Genomic DNA, 7,896 nt, shown 5'->3' on the forward strand with positions numbered 1-7,896 from the left:
TGGCTTTGACAGAGTAGGCATCAAGTCACTTGCCAATAATGTTGCATACAACATTTGAAGGTGAACATAAGCCCTACACTCAAAAAATTAGGGGTTCAACAAGGGTTCTTCTAAGATCTTCAAAGTTCTTTGAAGAACCTTCAGGTTCTTGGCGCTGGAGGTGGAGGAACCTCTTCAGTTGGTGGGGGTTCTTGCAGGAATCTAACTGCCCAACTGAAACATTTGAATTTGAAAGGACAGCAGGTGCAGGCGCTTAAATGAAAAATGTAAAGATCTCCTTCATTTAAGGTATGTATGATCTAAATTGATAGCCAGGCGATAGCCAGGTGTAGCAGTGGTAAGGGGTTGGGACTGCTGTTGGGACTCTGCTGGGACAGCTTTATGTAGGTCCTAACAGTTTGTGGGCATGTTTGTCACCGTTATAGTGCAATTCATGTATTGTTTAATATTGTTGTGTAGTGGCTTTGCTGGCATGCATCCCACTTCTTTTGCCCCACCAAGATTTACAGGCTAAAATCGCCACTGCAAAATATATACTTAATCGTGATGTACGATCGCCAGGTAAGCCTACTTTAACATTTCATTGTGAATGTTTTGCGGAAAGTATTTCTGTCAACCCACAAGACGGTTATCACATCATTTACACAAGGAGTGATGAACAAACACGCGCACCACACAGACAGACAGGGGCAAAATTGCTGGAAATTAATTGGCAGATATTTTGTGTTAGTGGCTAACCAGGGTTGGGAAATTTGTGAGTGTTGTGTTGATTAAATAGTAGCTGGGAGCTTGCGGTGTCTGATAGGCTACTTGTGAGATTTGTTTATGACAGTTTGCGGTGAAAATCACATGTACTTTCGGRATTGTTTGACGAGCTACTCATAGGTGGGCTGTGAGCGACTGGTAACTCGTGATCGACCTGACATCGAACAATAGCCTACTGTGTTCATTGTTCAAGTTGGAGAGCATAAATTGTCATCCCAAATGCCATTGAACTCATGAATCACAGGTAGGCCTATTTTAATGCATACAGATTTTAAGTGTAAAGCATTAGGAATACACACATTCAGCGATAACCTGTATAAACATAAGTATGTGGACACCCCTTCAAATTAGTGAATTTGGCTATTTCAGCCACACCCATTGCTCTATAAAATCGAGCACACAGCCATGCAATCTAAATAGACAGACATTGGCAGTTAAATGGCCTTACTGAAGAGCTCAGTGACTTTCAACATGGCACCGTCATAGGATGCCAACATTCCAACAAGTCAGTTTGTCTCATTTCTGCCCTGCTAGAGCTGCCCCGGTCAACTATAAGTGCTGTTATTGTGAGGTGGAAACATCTAGGAGCAACAATAGCGAAGTGGTAGGCCTCACAAGCTCACAGAACGGAACCGCCGAGTGCTGAAACTAAAAATAGTCTGTCCTCGGTTGCAACACTCACTACCGAGTCCCAAACTGCCTCTGGAAGCAACGTCAGCACAATAACTGTTTGTCGGGAGATTCATGAAATGGATTTCCATGGCCGAGCAGCCGCACACAAGCCTATGATCACAATGTGTAATGCCAAGCAATAGCTGGAGTGGTGTAAAGCTCGCCGCAGGTTAACTCTGGAGCAGTGGAAATGCATTCTCTGGAGTGATGAATCACGCTTCACCATCTGGCAGTCTGTCTGGGGCTGTTTTTCATGGTTCTGGCTAGGCCCCTTAGTTCCAGTGAAGGGAAATCTTAATGTTACAGCCTACAATGACATTCTAGACGATTCTGTGCTTCCAACTTTGTGGGCCTTTCCTGTTTCAGCGTGACAATGCCCCCGTGCACAAAGCGAGGTCCATACAGAAATGGTTTGTTGAGATCGGTGTGGAAGAACTAGACTGGCCTGCACAGAGCCCTGACCTCAACTCCATCGAACACCTTTGGGATGAATTGGAACGTTGCCCAATATCAGTGCCCAACTTCACTAATGCTCTTGTGGCTGAATGGAAGCAAGTCCTCGCAGAAATGTTCCAACATCTAGTGGGAAGCCTTCCCTGAAGAGTAGAGGCTATTATAGTAGCAAAGGGGGTGATCAACTCCATATTAATGCCCATGATTTTGTAATGAGATGTTCGACGAGCAGTGGTCCGCATACTTCTGGTGTTGTAGTGTATCTATTTTAATGTCTGATTATTTTATCTAAGTGTCATTTTCAAGTGTTGTTCTTTCATAATGCTGTCAGAGAGTTGTCAGAGAGAAGTAGTGGTTGGAGGAGCCTCTGCTGGGTAATAGGCCTATAGCACAGCAAGAGGAAGTTGTCTAACTGCCTGTGATGAACTTCCACATTCAGAAAAAACACTTTCTATCTGTCTTGAACATTTTTATCTTATGGGGAATGTAAAAAATGCTAATGTTGTTGCCAGGATTCTTCTTTTCACAACCTGATGGCATATTGTACTGAATCATACAGTTTGGTTGTTAAAAGCTTTTGATTACCCTTATCAACACTCTCAACAACTGTCTAAATCRCTTTTGGCACAGTAGGCCTAGGCATCAAGTCACTTGCCGATAATGTTGCATAAAACGATTGAAAGGTCTATTAATCATCAAACACTTAGGCCCCAGATGCTTTCAATTGCCCAACTTATACCTTTACTTGTAGGCATGCCGAATTTATGCATATTTTTTAACGACATGATATTGTGCTCCAAAGGGATAACTTGAAATAACATGATGTAGGTTAATGATGAAATCAAAAGAAGCATTAGTGATTATTTATTAGCCTAGTGGTTCTAAGTATTTAGGTAAATTCAGCAACAACAAAAAAACSTCCCTTTTTCAGGACCCTGTCTTTCAAAGATRATTTGAAAAATCCAAATAACTTCACAGATCTTCATTGTAAAGGGTTTAAACACTGTTTCCCATGCTTGTACAATGAACCATAAACAATTAATGAACATGCACCTGTGGAACGGTCGTTAAGACGCAAACAGCTTACAGACGGTAGGCAATTAAKGTCACAGTTATGAAAACTTAGGACACTAAAGAGGCCTTTCTACAGACTCTGAAAAACACCAAAAGAAAGATGCCCAGGGTCCCTGCTCATCTCCGTGAACGTGCCTTAGGCATGCTGCAAGGAGGCATGAGGACTGCAGATGTGGCCAGGGCAATAAATTGCAATGTCTGTACTGTGAGGCGCCTAAGACAGCGCTACATGGAGACAGGACAGACAGCTGATCGTCCTCGCAGTGGCAGACCACGTGTAACAACACCTGCACAGGATTTGTACATCCGAACATCACACCTGCGGGACAGGTACAGGATGGCAACAACAACTGCCGAGTTACACCAGGAACGCACAATCCCTCCATCAGTGCTCAGACTGTCCACAATAGGCTGAGAGAGGCTGGACTGAGGGTTTGTAGGGCCTGTTGTAAGGCAGGTCCTCACCAGACATCACCAGCAACATCGCCTATGGTCACAAACCCATCGTCGCTGGACCAGACAGGACTGGCAAAAAAGTGCTCTTCACTGATGAGTCGCAGTTTTGTTTCACCAGGGGTGATGGTCGGATTCGCATTTATTGTCGAAGGAATGAGCGTTACACCGAGGCCTGTACTCTGGAGCGGGATCGATTTGGAGGTGGAGGATCCGTCATGGTCTAGGGCGGTGTGTCACAGTATCATTGGACTGAGCTTGTTGTCATTGCAGGCAATCTCAACGCTGTGCGTTACAGGGAAGACAACCTCCTCCCTCATGTGGTACCCTTCCTGCAGGCTCATCCTGACATGACCCTGTAGCATGATAATGCCACCAGCCATACGGCTCGTTCTGTGCGTGATTTCCTGCAAGACAGGAATGTCAGTGTTCTGCTATGGCCAACGAAGAGCCTGGATCTCAATCCCATTGAGCACGTCTGGGACCTGTTGRATCGGAGGGTGAGGGCTWGGGCCATTCCCCCCAGAAATGTCAGAGAACTTGCAGATGCCTTGGTGGAAGAGTGGRGTAACATCTCACAGCAAGAACTGGCAAATCTGGTGCAGTCCATGAGGAGGAGATGCACTGCAGTACTTAATGCAGCTGGTGGCCACACCAGATACTGACTGTTACTTTTGATTTTGACCCCCCCTTTGTTCAGGGACACATTATTCAATTTCTGTTAGTCACATGTCTGTGGAACTTGTTCAGTTTATGTCTCAGTTGTTGAATCTTATGTTCATACAAATATTTACACATGTTAAGTTTGCTGAAAATAAACGAGGTTGACAGTGAGAGGACGTTTCTTTTTTTGAGTATATATTGAGTATATATCATGTGAATTAGGCCTCATGTAAAATCATTGTCAAATGTGCAAGAGATAGGCTACTGTTAGGTCTAGATTATTTATGGGTTTATCATATAGCAATATCAAAACATTCTTTCAACTCCAAAGAAATTGCCTATCTATGTCACAGGAACCACTGACTTGCTGCCTTTTTATAATCAAGACACCTGCTGGTAACTCTTAATTAACTGGTTATTTTATCGGTCCGCCCGTCATAATTCAACTCATCTGGGGCCTCATTTACAACGGTTGCGTAAATTGCACATTTAATATCTGCGTTCGCCATTTCTGAAAAGATTGCACATGTACAAAAATATTGAGATGTATAAACTTGGCGCACGCCATACATAYGCTTGTTTCCCGTTATAAATTAGACCTATCCTGAAACTGTGCGCGTGTGAACGATAATTAAAACTCCGCCTGAAAAACAACCATCATTCACCTTTTATGGTTATAATAACGGTCTTATTCGCTGTATACTTTGGAAGTATTTGAATTAGGGCGAGTCCGTTTTCTAAAGGATAACATTAGCGAACYTGATCAAATGTCTTTGTAGGTGATGGCAGAATGTTACACTTTTGCAGTGGCATTTGCTGTAAGGCTRTCTGGCAGACAACAATTGCACATCGCTGTGGACCTGTAAACAGACCGTTTGAATTGAATAGGACCTAATGTTTTGCATTTACTTTTTGTTGAACCTATGCTGCATTGCCCGAATTCTGAAACATTGTCTTTGTCTACTTACAGTGGTAGCCATACACACTTAAATGCAAAAGATAAACTGTCTATTCACCTGWTAAAATCTACTGTATGTTATGAACCACTCGTCCTTTCTGATGCAGAGAGCAAAATACTTGAAATAATACCAATAGGTCCAATTAAATGACAAATGTGCATGGTCATTTGTTATAGGCTATGGCTACTTCGGGAATATGAATCCATCATCCATGGCCAGAAAAAGTGAAGAATATATTCTGCAATGGTTATGAAAATATGTATTATGTGTATAAATGCAATATTGTCTACTTGAGAAATGTGAAATTACAGTATTCAGACGTAAGCTATAGAAGTAACCTCCAACCGTCTGTTCCACTGTTAATAAACTGCGCTTCAGATCGGATGGTATAGAGCAAAATACTTGAAATAGCTTAACATTTACTACAGTGAAGTGGGTCAAATTAAACGAGTGATGGGACCTCATGAGTATGAAACCATCACAGAAAAGGTGAGGAATTTATTATGCAATGATCATGGAAATGAAATAAATAATAGCCTAGCAAATAGATGCCTATTTATAATTATTTTTAAATGCTAAGATAAACGAAATAAATGTTCTCTCTTCTCACTAAYGGGCAAATGATTGCATCTTGTTATTGAATAAGCGTGTCCATCACAAATTTGCACAAAATACTAATCTACTTGCCTGCTAGCGATGCAATACCGAGTTCAACCACTAGAAACTGTGTCTACACATGGTTTAATTCTTCTGGAAGGTGAGAACAGTTTTGCTAAATGCCCATTTTTGTGTGAAAACTGTTTTGGGGTCTATTTTGCATGTACGCACGGTTTATAAATGAGGCCCATTAACTTGTTGTCTGTGAAAACTGATGGAAATTCTATGGTTATAGATGTATCATTTCTGCTGACCGTAGGACTCCCTTTGAGAAAGCATTGGAAATCACGGATACGGATCAAATCACTGATACGGATCAAATTATCACGAAAGAGGCTTCATGCAGAGCTTTTATTTTTATGCATACCAGCAGGAGTGGAAAATGTCTATATTCTCCGTACTTTTCTAGTCTGAGATGCTTTGTGGATATGGCTCCAGTTATCAATATACAATAGCCTACCGTGGTCATTGGTCAAGTCAGAGAGCATAAATTGTCATCGAAATGCCATTCAACTCATGAATTAAAAGTTTTTTAAGGCATACAGATGTTAAGTGTAAAGCATAAAAAATACACACATTCAGAAATATCTATTTTCATGTCTGATTCTTTTATCTAAGTGTAATTTTCCTTACCAGTGTTGTTCCTTCATAATGCTGTCAGAGAGATGTCAGAGACTAGTAATGGATAGATGAGCCTCCTCTACTTAATATAGCACAGTAAGAGGAAGCTGTCTAACTGTGATGAACTTCCACATTGAGAAAATACTTTGTCTTGGAAATGATTTCTTATGGGGAATGTGTCCAAAATACTAAACGTTACAAATTGTTCCCCTGTTCGGGTCAACTAAGACCAGGAAAAACTCTTCACCCTATTAGATGACCTGATCATGACAAACTCCGGTTTACAGTATAGTAGTTTATATCAGGGGTCGCCAACCTTTCGTAGCATGAGAGCGACTTAAAGAAAATAATGAAACCCAGGTCCTTAGTGTACAAGAGAAAGTAGTGCACTATGTTTTCTGTAAATATACCTGGGAAAATAATGGTTAACAAACAACTCCAAGGGGGGCCCTATAAAATCTTTGACCCCCCCAAAAAAGTATTTTTTATATTTCCCCAAATTATGTTCTCAGTTTTATTTTTCACAATTGTTCATAGAGAAACAACGAAATAGGATATTCTGAGTTAATGTCAATGCTTAAATCACAGAATACTTTTTTGGGGGGGTCTGGAAGAAAACTAAGAAATGTTGATTTTGGTGTAATTGCACATCTGGCACTTTTAATTTGGCATCTAGCTAGTGAGGAATGTGCCGGTGTAGCAATGGTTCTGTACTGCTGCWGCTCATTTCATGGCAAAGTTTGCAAATAACAAATAATAGAAATACTTATATACTTCTSCCACATAAGCCTACTTTGCAGTTAACATTTAACTGAGAAGGTTTTGGGGAATGTATTTCTGTCAACCCACAAGATGGTTATGACATCACAAAGTAATTAACAAATGCACGCACCACACAGACGGACAGGGGCAATATTGCTGGAAATTAAATGGCAGATATTTTGTGTTAGGTTTGCCTTTTTAAGCCAAYAGAACCTAACCAGSGGTGGGATAATGTCAATGTTGYGTTGATTAGATAGTAGCTGGGAGMTTKCGGTGTCTGATACATGTGAGATTTGTTTATGACAGTTTGCGGTGGAACATATGAAAACATCAGAATTGTTTGGCGAGCTACTCATAGGAGGGTTGTCGCGATCGACCTGTTAGAGACCCCTGGTTTATATCATTGGACTAGTTCATATAACTATGATGAAATGTTGTTGGGAGGATGTTCTTCTTTTCACAAGCAGATGGCACTAAGGGACCATGGGGTCGTCATATTCGGTTGGAAGGTTCATATAGCCAGCAGGCCTTTTATCAAAACCAGTTTTTGGACCAAATGTCAAAGGGTAATGTGGAACAGAAGTCATTATGGTATGAACACAGCAGGAGACCTGGAAGGTAGCCTGGTCCCAGATCTGTTCGCAACGAGTGCGCTGAGAGTCGGGAAGCCAGTACAGGGAGTGAGTGTTTTAATAATAATACAATTTAAAAAACYACAAAACACAAACAACACACCGACATGAAACACAGTCAATAACACCTGAGGAAAGACCCAAGGGAAGTGACAGATAAAGGGAAGATAATCAAGGAGGTGATG

The sequence above is a fragment of the Salvelinus sp. IW2-2015 genome, linkage group LG5, assembly GCF_002910315.2.
Source record: "Salvelinus sp. IW2-2015 linkage group LG5, ASM291031v2, whole genome shotgun sequence".
Classification (NCBI taxonomy): domain Eukaryota; kingdom Metazoa; phylum Chordata; class Actinopteri; order Salmoniformes; family Salmonidae; genus Salvelinus; species Salvelinus sp. IW2-2015.